This window comes from Papaver somniferum, chromosome 8, assembly GCF_003573695.1.
Source record: "Papaver somniferum cultivar HN1 chromosome 8, ASM357369v1, whole genome shotgun sequence".
NCBI classification, from domain to species: Eukaryota; Viridiplantae; Streptophyta; class Magnoliopsida; order Ranunculales; family Papaveraceae; genus Papaver; species Papaver somniferum.
In genome coordinates, this window is record NC_039365.1 from 150,846,184 (window position 1) to 150,862,589 (window position 16,406).

Below are 16,406 nucleotides of genomic sequence, written 5' to 3' on the forward strand. Positions count from 1 at the left end.
TTACTTGTGATTCAATTTGATAGGTTATACTTTGTTTAGATAATCTATGCTTAGGGAATACAATTAATGTTTCAGAATATGCCTGATTATTTGTGAATTAAGAAATAATGGACTTAGAAGATAATTAGAATTTTGGATTATTTACCATAACTTATTCATGTGTGATAGTGGAATCAGTATATTGGTTATTTTTAATATCTTGAAATCAATTTTGCAGTAAGTTTTCTATTTTCAAGTTTTATAAGTCTAAAATCTTTTGCTTTCACAAGTCTCAACGAACCTATTACTACTACAACATCATTGAAAAATCACATCACTACTCCGCTACGTTTAAAAGTACATGTAATATGTCTCCAGACATATAAAAGTTTTCTCAGTTTGTAAAAATGATAACCCTGTGATGTATTCCGAATATAGTAGTTCTATATTTCTCTAAATCAATTCAAAACATTCCTGAATAACATCAATGACATATATCATTGTCCCAGGATATTTTTGAATGATAAACTTGAATCATGATTTGGTTCCGAACAATAAATTGTTCTAAATCGAAATTTGATCAAGTATGAACAAATGTTCATTAAACTTAGTCATTATATTTCGAGAAATTCGTAAAATAAATAGTTAGTTCTCGTCTCTACATTCTTGTCTATGCAAGCTAGTCTAATTAGTTATGTGACAATCGTAAAGGATAGAAAAATGAATATAACTTGAGAAATATGTGGTTGAGTCTTCACTTACCTTTTGTTGATGAAGTTCTTCAAAATCTTCGGCTGATCTTCGCCTTCAAACAGTAGAACGCAAATGATGACTGGTTCGTTTCTCAACTACCTCGATCCTAGATTGATACTTAACTAATTGTAGACTAGAAATCAAGATATACTTTTGACAACAAGCTTGATATAGCAACACTTATGAGTTCGACCGAGCAATGCTTTAACAGACATGTGAATAAATTTTTTTTTTTTTTATATTTATTAAGAAATGCTTTTTAAAACCCATGTGGAGATGTGCTTATCATATCATGTTGAGCGGACTTTTTTTTTTAATCTGAAAATCAAATAAATAGGTATTTTTGCAATAATCTATGTCTTTAAATACTCAGTGCTTTCTTCCGGGTGCACTGGAGTTTCACTTTCATATGATATCTTACATATTACCTTCAATGCCTCTTCATGGTCTATTACATAATTAATGTGCTTGGTTGAATTATTAGATAAATTTTTCAGCTTTCACACAAAAATCAGTTACAGAAGTATTTATAATATATATACACGTTCCTGTGATCGAGAATTGCATCAAGTTATTAGGGCATCAATCAAATTTTCACATAATATTTTAAGGTTTTTAGCGTTGTTTGTATTTCATTTTTAACCCTTTTGTTTTTAACTTAAAATATTTTACCTGGGAATGTCTTAGAAGATATCAGTATCTTTCAACGCTTGCATAGGAACCCACATGTTTGGTCCTCTAACAAGCACAAAAACAAGATTTTTCATTTTAATAACTGCATTGTTATCACTTCATTGATCAATTTTCTCACGCCAATTTTACATGGGCTTTGTATTGCAGGGTAAGAGCTTTTGAATCTCTCTCAATTTTTCCTTGATGGTGGTTGTTCGGGTATTATAAGGAGCGCACAAGTGTCTATTTTTGTAATCTAATTCGGTAGATTATCATGTACAATACTTTAGCTACAAAAAATTGATGCTTGACCTATTTTTTGCCCCAACATTAAGTTTACGTATCAAATGAAACTCAATTGTTAGATTGGATTATATGTTTCTGACTTCCATGAAAATACTGCATTATTGTATACCTGTAGGAAACACTGAAAGTATTTAGGGAAAGTCAATGAATGATTAGATGTTTTTTTTTTCCTGTTAGCAGCAGGTTGCTTGCTTATTTGTGTTAAGTTGAATGAATTTAGTTATAATTCTTTCTTTTGATGAGTATTTTCAGACAATCTTCTGCATTGATAGTGATTCCGTCGTTATCTTGGTGTAAGATCCTATCTCCCTGTAGAACGTAGTCATTTAGCTTATGAGTACCATGTGGATCATATATATTTAGTTAGTCTCCATAAAAACACTTCTGAAAAAGCGGGGGTCTAACAACACACAGAATATTTCGTTTCGACATTCTGTGTGGACTAACTCCAATATAATTCCAAGAGAATCAACTAGACAGTCAGACTCAATTAAGGAAAGATATCCAAGAGATATATCTTTCTCAAATGAATCAGCAAATCAACAAGATGGAATCCGTGAACTGATTGCTATGAGAATAACTTGAACGGCACCAAATACCAATGTTCAAGTGTCAATCAATTTCTGTCAATAACCAAAGGTTGGATTTACCCATTGATTGAACTAAGCACAACCTGTGATATTTCAGTTATATAAAAAAAATATAATGCGAAAAAGAAATTAATAACACAGACACCAGAAATTTTGTTAACGAGGAAACCGCAAATACAGAAAAACCTCGGGACTTAGTCTAGATTTGAACACCACACTGTATTAATCCCCTACAGACATTAGCCTACTATAAGTTAACTTCGGACAGGAATATATTGGAGCCCTAATCAAGTCTCACACCGATTAAGGTACAGTCGCGTTCCTTACGTTTCTGAATCCCAACAAGACTCTACGCACTTGATTCCATTTGTTGATCTCAACCACAACTAAGAGTTGCTACGACCCAAAGTCGAAGACTTATAAACAAATCAGCCTCACACAGATAAGTCTATTTTGATAGATAAATCTGTCTCCCACAGAAGTACCTATGAAGTTTTGTTCCGTCTTTTGATAAATTAAGGTGAACAGGAACCAATTGATAATCCGGTCTTATATTCCCGAAGAACATCCTATAAATATCAATCACCTCACAATAACTTAACTACATGGTAGTAGAACAAGTTATTGTGGAATCACAAAGAATGGGACAAAGAGCTTTGTGATTACTTTTTATATATTACATGTCAGAGATAAATCTCGAGAAAATCTTAGAGAAGATAGTACTCAATACGACAGAACAAGTAAGATTAGAACACACAACTACAGAGAAAATAGTTGGGGTTGGCTTCAGAATCCCAATGAAGTCTTTAAGTCGTTAACCTATAATGGTTTTAGGAAAACCTAGGTTAAAAGAGAATCGACTGTAGTCGCAACTAGTATCACGACACAAAAGTGTGGGGATTAGGTTTTCCAATTGATAGAGTTTTCCTTTATAAAGTCTTCAAATCAGGGTTTGATAGCTTAAAAAAACAAAGCAATCAATATTCACCATTAGATGAAAACCTGATTTAAGATTCAAGCTAAGTTTGCTTAAAACCAAAGCAATGTATCTCCACCGTTAGATGGTCTTACCTTGTTACACATAAATAAAATATACCTTTATTTAGATATGGGTAACCGTACCTAAACGTGTATATTGAGTTGGCTCAATAACAATTTACCGAAGTTATCTATATGAACACTTTTGTATTAACCACATTCATCTAACACTTATAGATCAAATGATAATCAAATGAATCTAATTGTGTTACTCATAGAGTTGTTCAACTGTTTATATTCTCATAGAAGTATACAAGACACAATTGAAACAAAATCGGATTTGATTCATGATTGTACAAAGTACTTATTTAATAATCAATTCATGAACATTAAGCCACGGTTTACAAAGATTGCGTTCCTTAATTTATTAATGTATTTGTTCGTGACTATGAAATCATACTAAACCGATTTTAGAACTTTAACCACTTAGTTTCCAAACGGGTACGCAAACTTAAGTTCCGTACTTTGGTCTTGTTCGACAGTTCGCAAACCGGTATGCATACTATCGTCCCGGACCTAACTCAGGTAGGACCGTTCGCATACTGGTATGCATACTTGGTTCCCGGATAGTAACAGTTTAAACCGTTCGCATACTGGTATGCAAACTTGGTTTTCGGACCTGAATCATACTACAACAGTTTGCATACTGGTATGCATACTGTGCTATATCCAGACAAAGATTAATTGTTCTAAACTCCTATTTCAATCATTGCAACATCCTTATAAGACGACAATAGTTGTCTCACACAAACTATTAACTTATAAGTAATTTCAAGTGATGAATGACTAATACAAAACATTCCGAATCGACATCAAATGATTATCTCACACAAATCATGTAAGATGTTTCAAGGCAAGTTTCACGTGATCATCTTTTGACTCATTATTTAGTTTCCAATAAAAAAAATTTGTTTCCGAATAAACTCGTCAAGAATAATGATGAACGTAGCTAAAGCAAAAAGCTTTCAACACATATTTGTAGGAATAGATAAGAGAATTAAACTCAGCTTGAAATATCAAATGTGTATAATGTAAAAGTCTGTATAGCTATACGACTTAGTCTCATTAGGAGATAGAATAGACTTCTGAGTGATAGATAAGTTTTAGTCTCCACATACCTTTTGTTGATGAAGTTCCTCCAAGCTCTCCTCAGTAGATCTTCGTCTTCAATCGATGAACGTCGTGAAGTCTAAAACTCAACTACACATTCTATCCTAATCTGAGACATAGCTATAAGTAGACTACAAATCAAGGATTATAGTTTTGATCACCTAAACTTGACAAACAAATTTGAGATAGCAACGCTTGCGAGTTCGACCGAGTAGTGCTCTAACAACTTCCCAATCTTAAAGGATGGGATTATAAAACATGCAGCAAGCATGCAAGATGGAGTTTGATGTGTGGCGCGGTTGTCAGTTATTTCACTTAGAAGTTGGATTCAAAGCGAAAGATACTCAATAGTTTAAGTAAAATCAAAATATGTCAATTGTATGAGAACCGGTGCAAAATTACATTGTCAAAATAACAGTCATGAGTTTTTGTTAATGCATACGCTGATTCAGCTGGATTCACAAAGTGCCCAATAACAAGAACAAATTAAAGAACGTGCTGCCATAATCTAGTATGGCATATGGTGCAAAAATATTTATGTGGATAGACTTGGTAACTATTGCAATTCGGTATTCTCTTGGTAGCCTTTTGTATACTCCTTCCGTTCCACTTTAGATGATGTTTTTGGAGTTTTCACGCATATTAAAAAATGGAGAGAGATATAAAAAAAACTAATAGATGGTGTATCTTTAGGTCCTTTGTTATTTTTTTTATTTTTAGTAGATGTTTGATATCTTTTGGTTTTGCACCTATTCTGTAATTCACTTGCTGTTATTCAAGCTGGAGTATATTTAAACCTTAAGTTTTCTTGTTTAAAGATAAATAACAATAAAAAAGCTCGCTCTAAATATGACCTACAAACATCTTTAGATCTAAATGAAAAACATGTTAATGCTATTAATTATCGAAGTTTTACCCTACAAACATCTTTAGATGTAAAAGAAAAACATGTTTAACCACCTTTTAATTTGACTTCGATCTGAGAAGAGCTTAATACCGGTGAAGGATGTTGGTATCAACAAGGATTATCAATAACCGTGTTTGAATATTTTTTGGCTGGTCTTATCTTGATCTTCGGATTCATTATTAACACATTTTTCATCATATGGTGAAGTTTAGAAGGACCATTAGGTTTTGATAAACAAACTGGGAAATAAAGCGGATTTGCTTTATTTGTTTATAAAAAAAATAAAAATAGTGAAGCAGCAAGAGCTAAATTAGTTGATCCATTAACAACAATTGCCTGCTGGACACCATTTGCCTGTTGGACTTGGTCGTCATCATAATCTTTCTCTACGAAGACTAATCAATTCCTCCACTTTTCATGTGCACAATTGCTATACTCGAGTAATTTCCATGTACCAAAATGGATTTCCTCCATGTGCAAGCCATTATTTAACACATGCAAAAGTGTCTTTAATTTCCTTAAATGTCTTAATGGCATGTAGGCACATACTTTCTGTTTCAAAGGATATTTCTTGCAATCCCGTACTGGTACACGGCTTGGTCCGGCTTGTAATTAAACAAGCCAAATGATGGAGCCTGGTGACTTCTTTGTGTACCAGCTCGGCAGCTCGGCAGTTACCCATGTCACATTAATTCAACTGTTCCATGGGCTTCAATGATGCCTGGGTAGGAAATTGGGTTTACGTTACCTAGCGTTTTTAGGGGCCACTTAAAAAGAATTAGTGGCCAACAATGAAACAAAATAAGGTCATCAATACCTAAATTGAAACTAGCCCTTATCTATAATTTTCGTAATAGCAAAATTGCCCTCAAATGATCGGTAGATAACTACACATTCGGTAGTTTAAGTTTAAGAAAAAATCTCGGATTGCCCTCAATTAGAATTTTGGATTTAAGTTTGAGAAACAACATTAGAATTATCGATTATGGTAGTTTAAGTTTAAGAAACAAACTTGAAAATTGAAAACTTACGAATTCGAGAATTCTCAAACTTGAAAATGAAAATTGAAAACTTGAGAATTCTCGGATTTGCAGTAGCAGGAACATAATTGGTAGATAAAAATATAATTTACCTACCGATTATGGATGATGTTTTTAAGAAATGATGAACATCAACCAGAATCGGTAGATAAAATGATTGTTATCTACCGATTATTCTTGATTCAAAAAATTCAATTTTTCTAAAAATTAAACACAATCGGTAGATAATGAACCAATTACTACCGATTATGGTAGTACCATAATTCGAAAATTGAAGAATTTTTTTCAAAAACTCATTTTGAGGCCAGTATATAATCGGAAGTTTAATTAACTTAAAATACTACCGAATATGGGTAATTCTCATTTCGAAATGCCATTATATAATCGGAAGTTAAGTTCATTTACCTTACTTCCGATTGTTATAATTCCAAAATTCGAAAAATTAAGGGTTTTTTTTCAAAAACTCATTTTGGGGCCAGTATATAATCGGAAGTTGAATTAACTTAAAATACTACCGAATATGGATAATTCTCATTTCGAAATGCCATTATATAATCGGAAGTTAAGTTCATTTACCTTACTTCCGATTGTTATAATTCCAAAATTCGAAAAATTAAGAGTTTTTTTCAAAAACTCATTTTGGGGCCAGTATATAATCGGAAGTTTAATTAACTTAAAGTACTACCGAATATGATAATTCTCATTTCAAAATGCCATTATATAATCGGAAGTTAAGTTCACTTACCTTACTTCCGATTGTTATAGTTCCAAAATTCGAAAAATTAAGGTTTTTTTTCTTCAAAAACTCATTTCGGGGCCAGTATACATTCGGAAGTTAAATTTACTACCAATTATGGTGGTACCGAAATTCGAAAATTAAATATATTCGGAGATTAAAGTAACATAATTTACTACCAATTGTGGTAGTACCAAAGTTAGAAAATTAAAGGATTTTGGCAAAATTTCATTTTGGGGCCAATATTCATTTGGAAGTTAAACTTACTACCGATTATGGTAGTACCAAAATTCGAAAATTGAAAATTTTTGGAAAAATCTCATTTTTGGGACACTATATATTCGGAAGTTAAATCAACACAATTTACTACCGATTATGGTAGAACCAAAATTTGGAAAGACAGAGAGAGAAAAAAAAACTTCAAATAATTCTCCTAACAATAACTAAACTACGGAATTTATGTTTAGTTTCCGATCATTGAAGGGCAATTTTTCCATTACGAAAAAAAGGATAAGGGGTAAACTCTATTTAGGTTTGGGTGACCCTATTTTGTTTTATTGTTGGCCCCTAATTTCTTTTGAGTGGCCCCTAAAAATGCTAGGTTATTTTATCCATTTCATGGAAAAAGTTTCCTACTTTAGATTGTGGAGGTTTATTTCTGCAAAACTAAATAAAACATCAAATTTGTACAAAATAGAGAACTAAACAATTATAAATTAGGATGTAAAAATAACGTGTTTACACACTCATCATTTGTAGAACATAAACAAACATTGGTATACGTGACATATGAATTAAACCATCATAACTTACTCATGACTTTGATATAGCAATTACAAGGATATGATCAGAAGATCGTCTATACTCAAAAATCACTAACCATGAAAAAGTGATCTAATATATGAGACTAAAATATAATGGTTTATCCCATGAACTCAAGTACAATACATCATAAAAAAAATCAACAGAAAATTAAGTGTTGCAATTAAAGCGTGATGTTAGAACACGGGCATCCAACTCAAAACCATTTGGCAATGAGTGGAGAGGCCCTAAGAGATTATAAACCACAGGATCTTAGATGCCCATACAATGTGGGACTAATAATCTCAACACGCCCCCTCACGTGTAGCCTCGTAGGGTCTAACACGTGGACAATAAATCGGGTGACGCGGAGTAAAGGCGCGGTCTAATGACTCGTCGCAAATAGCCTACTCTGATACCATGTTAGAATACGGGGATCCAACTTAAAACCAATTGACAATGAGCCGAGAGGCCCTAATAGATTATAAACCGCAGGATCTTAGATGCCCATACAATGTGGGACTAATAATCTCAACACGTGAAACCAACGCAAAAAGAATGAGGCTATTCCGAGTTCGGAAGAAAAAGTTATGGGAAAAACAGTTTTACACTCCTTCGTATGGACTAGGTTTCTATTCCGGGACCGATCCTATGAGAGATATCCAACACGTATCCACACATTAAAAACTATTTTATGCATAATTTTTGTATCTGATGTCCGAATTGAGTGATTTTTGGCTCGTTCTAATCGTCCAACCAAGATCTACACATATATGACATGTAGGAATTTAACAGCATAAACTCGTAATTATCGTTTGTATCAAACGCTCAATTATGGATGGAGAAGAGCAGAGAAGATAAAAATCTCCATGAAGATGTTAAACAGTCACATAATAAACGAGAGAATATCATGTGCTTACTCACCTTTCATAAGATTGAGTACAAAGGTGAGCATGCACATCTTAACACAACTAGGTTGTGTTAAGTTGAGCCTTGTCTTGTTCGTCACAGGTATACTAAGACAAACTCATCATTCTTGACCTCTTGCTTGGTTTCCTTTCTCTTGTTCCATCTCTTGCTTTTCTTCTTTGACTTGTGATGAATAGTGTCATTATCACAATATTCACTCGTACAAAAGACTTTAGACAACATGAGTTTTTTCTTGAGTATATCGACTAGGCATTTAAAAATTATCGTCATCAACAATAAACATTTGAGTGTCGTTCTTGCGATAGACTACTGGTTTCTCTTTGGTTGCTTGAAGGGTAGACTTCGGAACCCATTTATAGATGGATTTTGCAACCACTACTTTCTCATTCATAACATTATGACGATTGCCCTTCCGGATACTTTGTGAAACAACCTTTCTCCAAGTTGGAACATCAAATCTTGTCTTTGCACTAATGAAGTCATTTTTGTTTCTATATTATCATGTCTTTTATGAGAAGACCTTGTCGAGTGATAGCAAAAACTTGAACGATCATTATAATATTGTATTTTTTGCCTAAACTTTGGACAATATCGATCCGAGTTCTTTGGGGTACCAAACTTATCCAATTAGTTTCATAAAATAAAATGCAGCTTGCATCTTACGAACATTTCATCCCTATTGCAAGTATTCGTTATTACCACAATAATAACAATGCTTAGTTGCATAAGAACTATGAGTTCTAATATTACCTTTTTGTGGATCCACTTGCTTTGGAGCTTTATGAGTTTTGTTCTTTTCATCTCTGTTCAATGGTGTTGCTTCCTTGACATTAACAGAGGTGCTTTCTTTGATAGACGCACTTGAAGTTGGTTCAACATGATTCTTAGGAAGATAGATTTAAGGAACGAATATGATACAGTGAGTTGGAAGGCTATTCTTGTTACTTTGAAGAAAATGGGATTTCCTGAAATGTTTATTGACTGGATTAATTTATGCCTTTCTTCTCCTAAATTTTTAGTTCTCATTAATGGTTCTCCTTATGGTTATTTTAGAGCTAGGAGAGGGATTCGTCAAGGGTGTCCTATTTACTTGTTATGGTGATGGAGCTTCTCAGCATTATTTTTCAGAGGAAAGTCACTAAGAGTCAATTTAGTCTCCATGTTAGGTGTAAAATTACTACATTGACACATCTCAGTTTTGCATATGATGTTCTTGTGTTTTTAAGGGTACCACTCAAGATGCTGCCACTCTTAAGAACGGTATTGAGGATTTTGGAGATTGCACTGGACTTCAGATGAACAAACTGAAAACATCATTATACTCTTGTGTCGTGGATACTCTGACTTTGCATTCCGTTGTTTCTATTTTGGATTGTCAACAAGACTCTCTGCATGTGAGTTATTTGGGTGTGCCCTTACTTTCCTCTAGACTTTCTTACTGTGATGGACAAACTATTATTGCTAGTATTCTATCAAGAGTTAAATCTTGAAAGTATAAGTCTTTAACTTATGCTGGTAGGCTCGAATTCATCAAATATTTGTTAGCTGGAATATACATTTTTTATTGGTTATCTTGTTCCATACTTCTTAAAAGAGTAGTTGAAAAATGTATAGAATTTTTAATAGGTTTTTATGGGATGGTTGTGAATTGGGTAAGAAACATTATCCTATGAGATGGAAAACTGTTTTTTTATTTGATAAAGAAGGTGTTCTGGGTGTTAGGGATGTATAATCCACCAACATTTTATCTACTTTATGGCATCTCTAGATCTTGTCTCTAGCAAAATGCCTATCTGGACTGATTGGGTCAAGAAAAACCTCATCAAATAAAAATTATTTTGTTTTTACCTATTCTCCAAGATGCTTCTTGGTGCTGGAGGAGGATATTGGAACTGAGGAGTTTGGCTAGAAATATGGTGTTCAATGTTCTTAGAGATGGTAATGATACTTTATTTTTACTTGACAATTGGCACCCTAAAGGCATTATTATTGATTGGGTTGATCTAACAATTATTATGGAGTATTTTCCTACCAACGAGAGTATTGTTTATGAATTCTTAGGTTTAAATGGTTGGCTTCTCCCTCCCACTGATGATGATGTAGCTTCAACGATGTTCTCTTCTCTATCCCAAACAGAGTATAATTATTTGGAGCAGGATAAAGTGGATTAGGTTGTTAGTAATATTAGACATGTATTTATTTTTCTATAAAGAGAGTTATGGAGATTTAACTCATTCTACTTCCTATGTGAATTGGCGCTCTCTTGTTTGATTTAAATTGCACATTCCAAGACATTATTTTATTTTGTGGGTTGCTCTGCATGGTTAATTAAAAACTAGAAATAAACTGCTTTGTTGGAGGCTTAGTTCTTCTCATAGATATTTGTTTTGTTGTGCTAGGGAAGAAAATGAACTTACTTCATGGGTGTGAGTTTGCAGCTCAAATTTGAAAGGGTTTACTTCTTAAAATGAGTGATGACAGAGAGGTGTGTAATACTTGGTTGGAGGAGTTATAATGGTGCATTGTTCAATGTAAGGGTGACTCCACGGCTGATCCGATTAAGAAAATATTGTTGAATAGATTTGTGTATAATATTTGGAGAGATAGGAATTTTGGGATATTTTCTTCTCAATATAATTCTTTGGAGACAGACAGTTTTCTCAGTGTGCAAGAGGTTTGGTTGAAGTTGAGTGGTCATTCCCTGTCTACTGAGGATAATGCTGCCAATAGTACAGTTTATAGAAAGATGGGGGATATCTTGTGAGTTTACTCTAATCATCCAATGTTCTGTTATTGGATATCCCCTACTAGTTATGATATTATGGTTAATACACGTAGTTTTATGGGTGAGGATGGTGTTGGTTTTGGAGTCATTATTAGATACACCCTAGGTGATCATTTGATTGCTGCTGGCGGTGGTTTTCAACCCATTTCTGTTATTACCCATGAAATGTAGGGTGTGTGATTGGGTTTGAAGATTGCTCTTTATATTAATGCCCTAAGTGTTCATTTGTGCGGTGACTCAATGTCTAGTTGTATGTTATTGAAAATTCAGGATGCCAAACCTCCTATAATACCGTTCAAATATGGAGAAGGATGCACATCTTATTAAGGAAGTTTTACTCTTCAAGGATATCTCATTGTTATAAGGAAAACAACAAAGTTGTTGATTACCCGGTTAGGATTCATCCTAATTCTACTTTTGTGGAGATTAGAGAGGAGGATTTTACTCTAGACTTTAGAGAAATTTTTGCTGATGATAAGGGGGAAAGGTGTTTGTCATACACTAGTTTGGTTTGTTTTTGATTTTTTGTTTTTTGTTCAGTTCTAGTTATTTTTGTTTGAAACCTAATTTAGGAGCTTCATTAGTTCATATTCCAATAGAGGGGATTCACATGGATTCCCAGTAACTAAAAAATTGGTTATGGGATGTCTTCATTTAATAGCAAATGTCTAAGTTACCCTACATCTAAAATAAAAAGCTAAAAACTAAAATCAAAACCTAATACTAATTCTAAAATTTGCGCCTCTTCTTCTTTTTAACTTCCTCTCCTTCATCAACCGTAAATCCTTCCAATTTTTTTTTAATTGAAATCATTTCATCGTCTTCGATCAATCGACGGTTTGAAAAACTTATGATCGTCTATTGAATTCTCTATTAAAGATGCGGAATAAGCATATTGATACAAGTGTTGGTTATCAACAGATCATTTACGTTTAAAATGGTTAGATTGATTGAAATCAGTCGGAAAAAATTAGAATTCAGAAACAATTACGGTTGGGTTTTCCCCAAAAAAAAAACAGCTATAACTGTTTACAGTTGGTTCAACCAAAAAAAAACAAAACTCAGTGACAATTGATTTACATTTGGGTTTTACCCAGTTACAGTTGAGTTCGTCCAAGACAAACCTAACTGTAAACCAAAAACTCAACCGTAAACCCAATTTTACCTAGTTACGGTTAGGAGTTCATCATCACCTAACCATAAATTTGTCTTATTGTTGGCTACGAGGGAAAAACTCAACCGTAAATCGCTCTGAAAAGCTAAAAAGTTCAATTTTTATTTTTCGTACTTTCATCCATTTTGAGAATTAATAAGGACATTGGTTGGTGGTTTGAAATATAGGGTTTAGTTAGAAAAAAATATTCAAAAAAAAATCTTCTTCTTTTTTTTCCAACTTTTTCTTCTCACCAAAATACTACACTATCTTTTATCATTAATAATTATATAAAAAAGCGTATTAATCTAATTATATTATTAGTGATGAGGGTTGTTTAGCCATGACGAAAATACTTAGATAAGGTGTTTTTGAAATTCCTAATGGATGACCCGTTTTTTTTTTCCTATATTTAGTGAATCCCCTCTGTTGGAATGTGAAACCACTATTATAGGTTTCTTTTGTTTGGTTGGGATATCTTTAACCGCGCTTTATCAAAGGAAAAGTGGCTTGACAATATTCATATTGAAGCTGACGCAAAGCTGGTCATACAATCTATTACTGGAAGCACTTTGCTAGTTCAATGGGAGAAAAGGAACATAATAGAAGAGATTAAACACTCTATCTTAAATTTTAGTACTTGTATTTGTACTTTTGTTGGTCGAAAAGATAATCAAGTTGCTTATTCTTTAGTTAAATCAGCAAGAGAAACAACTTCTAATATTGAAGCATATGAGTCTTTCAATCCTGGGCTTTGTAATCTTCTCCCAAAGAACATGCAAAACATTACAAGTTAAACGCTTAATAAATTTCTTCTTATAAAAAAAAAAATCAAAATCGATAAAAATAAAAGAATAAACAATGAAAATAAAATAAGGTTCTCGTTGAACGTGTGTGGTTGAATAAAATAAGGGCCTCGTGTGTGGAGAATAAAATAAGAGAATTTGAACTAGTCAGTGAGTTGGCATTACATTGTGCTCTCCCACCATCAAAATGAAGATGCTTGGAATCCGATTCCGAACCCCGTTTCGTGGAAAAGTAAACCAACCGCTTCTAACAACTTGTTCAACAATAAAACTCCATCAAACTCATCTTTTTCGTATCCCATTCCCTCCCTTTAAAACACCATCCTTTTCTGTCTCCAAAGTCAAGTATCACAACGTCTTTTCTGTCCCAATCAACAATGGCTAATCCCTCAAATGAGATGTCAACTAAGCCTAATATTACTCACGTTATTTTTGACATGGATGGTCTATTACTTGATACAGAGAAATTTTATGAGGAAGTTCAAGAAATTACCTTAGCTGGTTATGGGAAAACATTCGACTGGTCACTGAAAGCTAAAATGATGGGTAAGAAAGCTACTGAAGCAGCTAAAATGTTTGTTGAAGAGAATGGAATTAGTGATTTATTAACTGCTGAACAGTTTCTTATTAATAGAGAAGATATGTTGTTGAATCTGTTTCCTACTTCAGAATTAATGCCAGGTATATTTTTTTATATGCATTCCTTTAAATTTCTATGAACTGTGTTTATATTGATGTTATATAATCGGTTTACTTGACTTTTATCTCATATATGCTCTTATTAACCAATTTCTACTTCATTTTTACAGGGGCTAGTAGATTAATTAATCATCTTGAAGAACATGGGGTACCAATTGCTGTTGCTACAAGGTAATGTTTGTTTGCCCTTGTTTTCATTATTTTCTCCTTTATTTGCATACGCATGGTGTCCTGCCTTTGTACGAAAACTGAATTCCCGCCTTATTTGATAAGGGTCGCATGATACGCAGTAACTTTTTGTTTTTTAGAAACTGGTTTATCAACTAAACAACTGATAGAAAGAATGTTTCCGAAATCATGAATCTATTTGACCCAATTTTCCTGTCTTCTTTTGGCAGTTCTCATAAAAAATATTTCGAACTGAAAACACAAAAACATGGTGAAATATTTTCGAAGATGCATCATATAGTTATGGGTGATGATCCAGAAGTTAAACAAGGCAAGCCAGCCCCAGATGTATTTTTAGCAGCTGCCAGAAGATTCAAGGTCCTAATCTGAAATACTAAAAATTTAGATTATGATTCTCTCTCAGGTTACATATATTAGCAACTGATATTCTGCTGGATATTTTCTGATGGCATTTTTTCAATTTGTTAATTGTTGATTAAATTGTCCACAACAATTGTTTCCATGATCCAGGAGAGACCAGTAGACAAAGATCCTAGTCTTTGAAGATGCGCCTTCAGGAGTTGCTGCCGCAAAAAATGCTGGAATGTAAGTAGCTACAAACTCCGAAGCTAATTCCTAATTACTGGTAAAACATTTCCTTGTTTGTTAATTGGGTGGATATCAGTCGAAGTCGTTGGGGTGTCTGAATCTTTTCAAACTTTCATAACATGATTTAAACTTTAAACCCAAAACCAGGAATTTGGTTGAAGTTGCTTCATTTCCATTTCTGTTCCGAGAACAACTAATTATAACGTCAGGATTCGTTCGCCAACTGCCTGATTTTTTGAGTAGCAGCACTAATCATGTAGTGCTAGGATATGATTCTTATGTCAGACAGACGGCGTATAGGGTAAGCTTGGAATACCCCTAAATGAACCAGTTCTTTGTAGAAACTTCTATAACGCAAAGAAAGAGATTTCCGAGGTGTGCACAGTTTGGGGAAAGGAAATGTTCTTATTCACAACTTACGACATTTTGAAATAAAATGAAGTATTAGATTAAGTAATCTGATTTATTGGGTTTTCAACTTTCTAATGTTATCAGTTTCCTACTGTCATGTGCAGGTATGTAGTAATGGTTCCAGATTCGAGATTGGATGGTTCTTATCAAGCTGCTGCAGATCAAGTTCTAAGTTCCTTGTTGGACTTCAACCCAAGTGATTGGGGCTTGCCATCTTTCAAGGATGCTGCAAACTAAAGTTGCAGCTACAATATTTGGTAAAAATTCTATGTGTGAGAGTTGGGTCATGTCTGTAACTGTGAGAGAGTTGGGTCATGTCTGTACACTCTCAAGGTGACTTTTCAATAGTAGAAAGCATCTCTTTCTAACACCTGTATTACACTTGTGTGTGATATGTCATCACTTTATAGGTTGTCTTTGCTTTGATGTGTACAGTCTCTATTGGTCAACTGTCTTAGTGACGTGTCTTGTATTCATTGGTCATGTCTGATCTATTACATGTTGTCTTGTCTGTATATAACACAGCTTTGTCTGTGTGCTTTGTATAAGCTTTTTGTTAATAAAAAATACTTTTTCTTGATTTCTACTATGGTATCAGATACCAATTAGGGTTTTCAATCCATCTTGATCCTCACAATTTCTTCATTCTTCTTCTCTGAAACTTCATCTTCATCATGTCAAGAACTCAAGATTCTTCTTCTGCTACTTCTATTTCATCAATTCCCCTTCATACCCTATCAAATATCATACCCCTTAAACTTCAGGAAGATAATTGGTTGACATGGAAGACTCTAATCATTCCAGTGTTACGAAAATTTCATGTTCTTGGCTATGTCAAAGGCAAAACTCCCTGTCCTGATGAATTTGTATCCATGGCTACCAGAACCACTCAAACTGTTAATACTCTCTACAC

General features: G+C 33.6%; 1 pseudogene; it reads left to right on the plus strand.

The window, feature by feature from the left end:
• The first annotated feature begins 13,947 nt into the window (after positions 1 to 13,947).
• On the plus strand, positions 13,948 to 15,952 carry LOC113306997 (annotated as a pseudogene).
• The last annotated feature ends 454 nt before the right edge of the window (positions 15,953 to 16,406 follow it).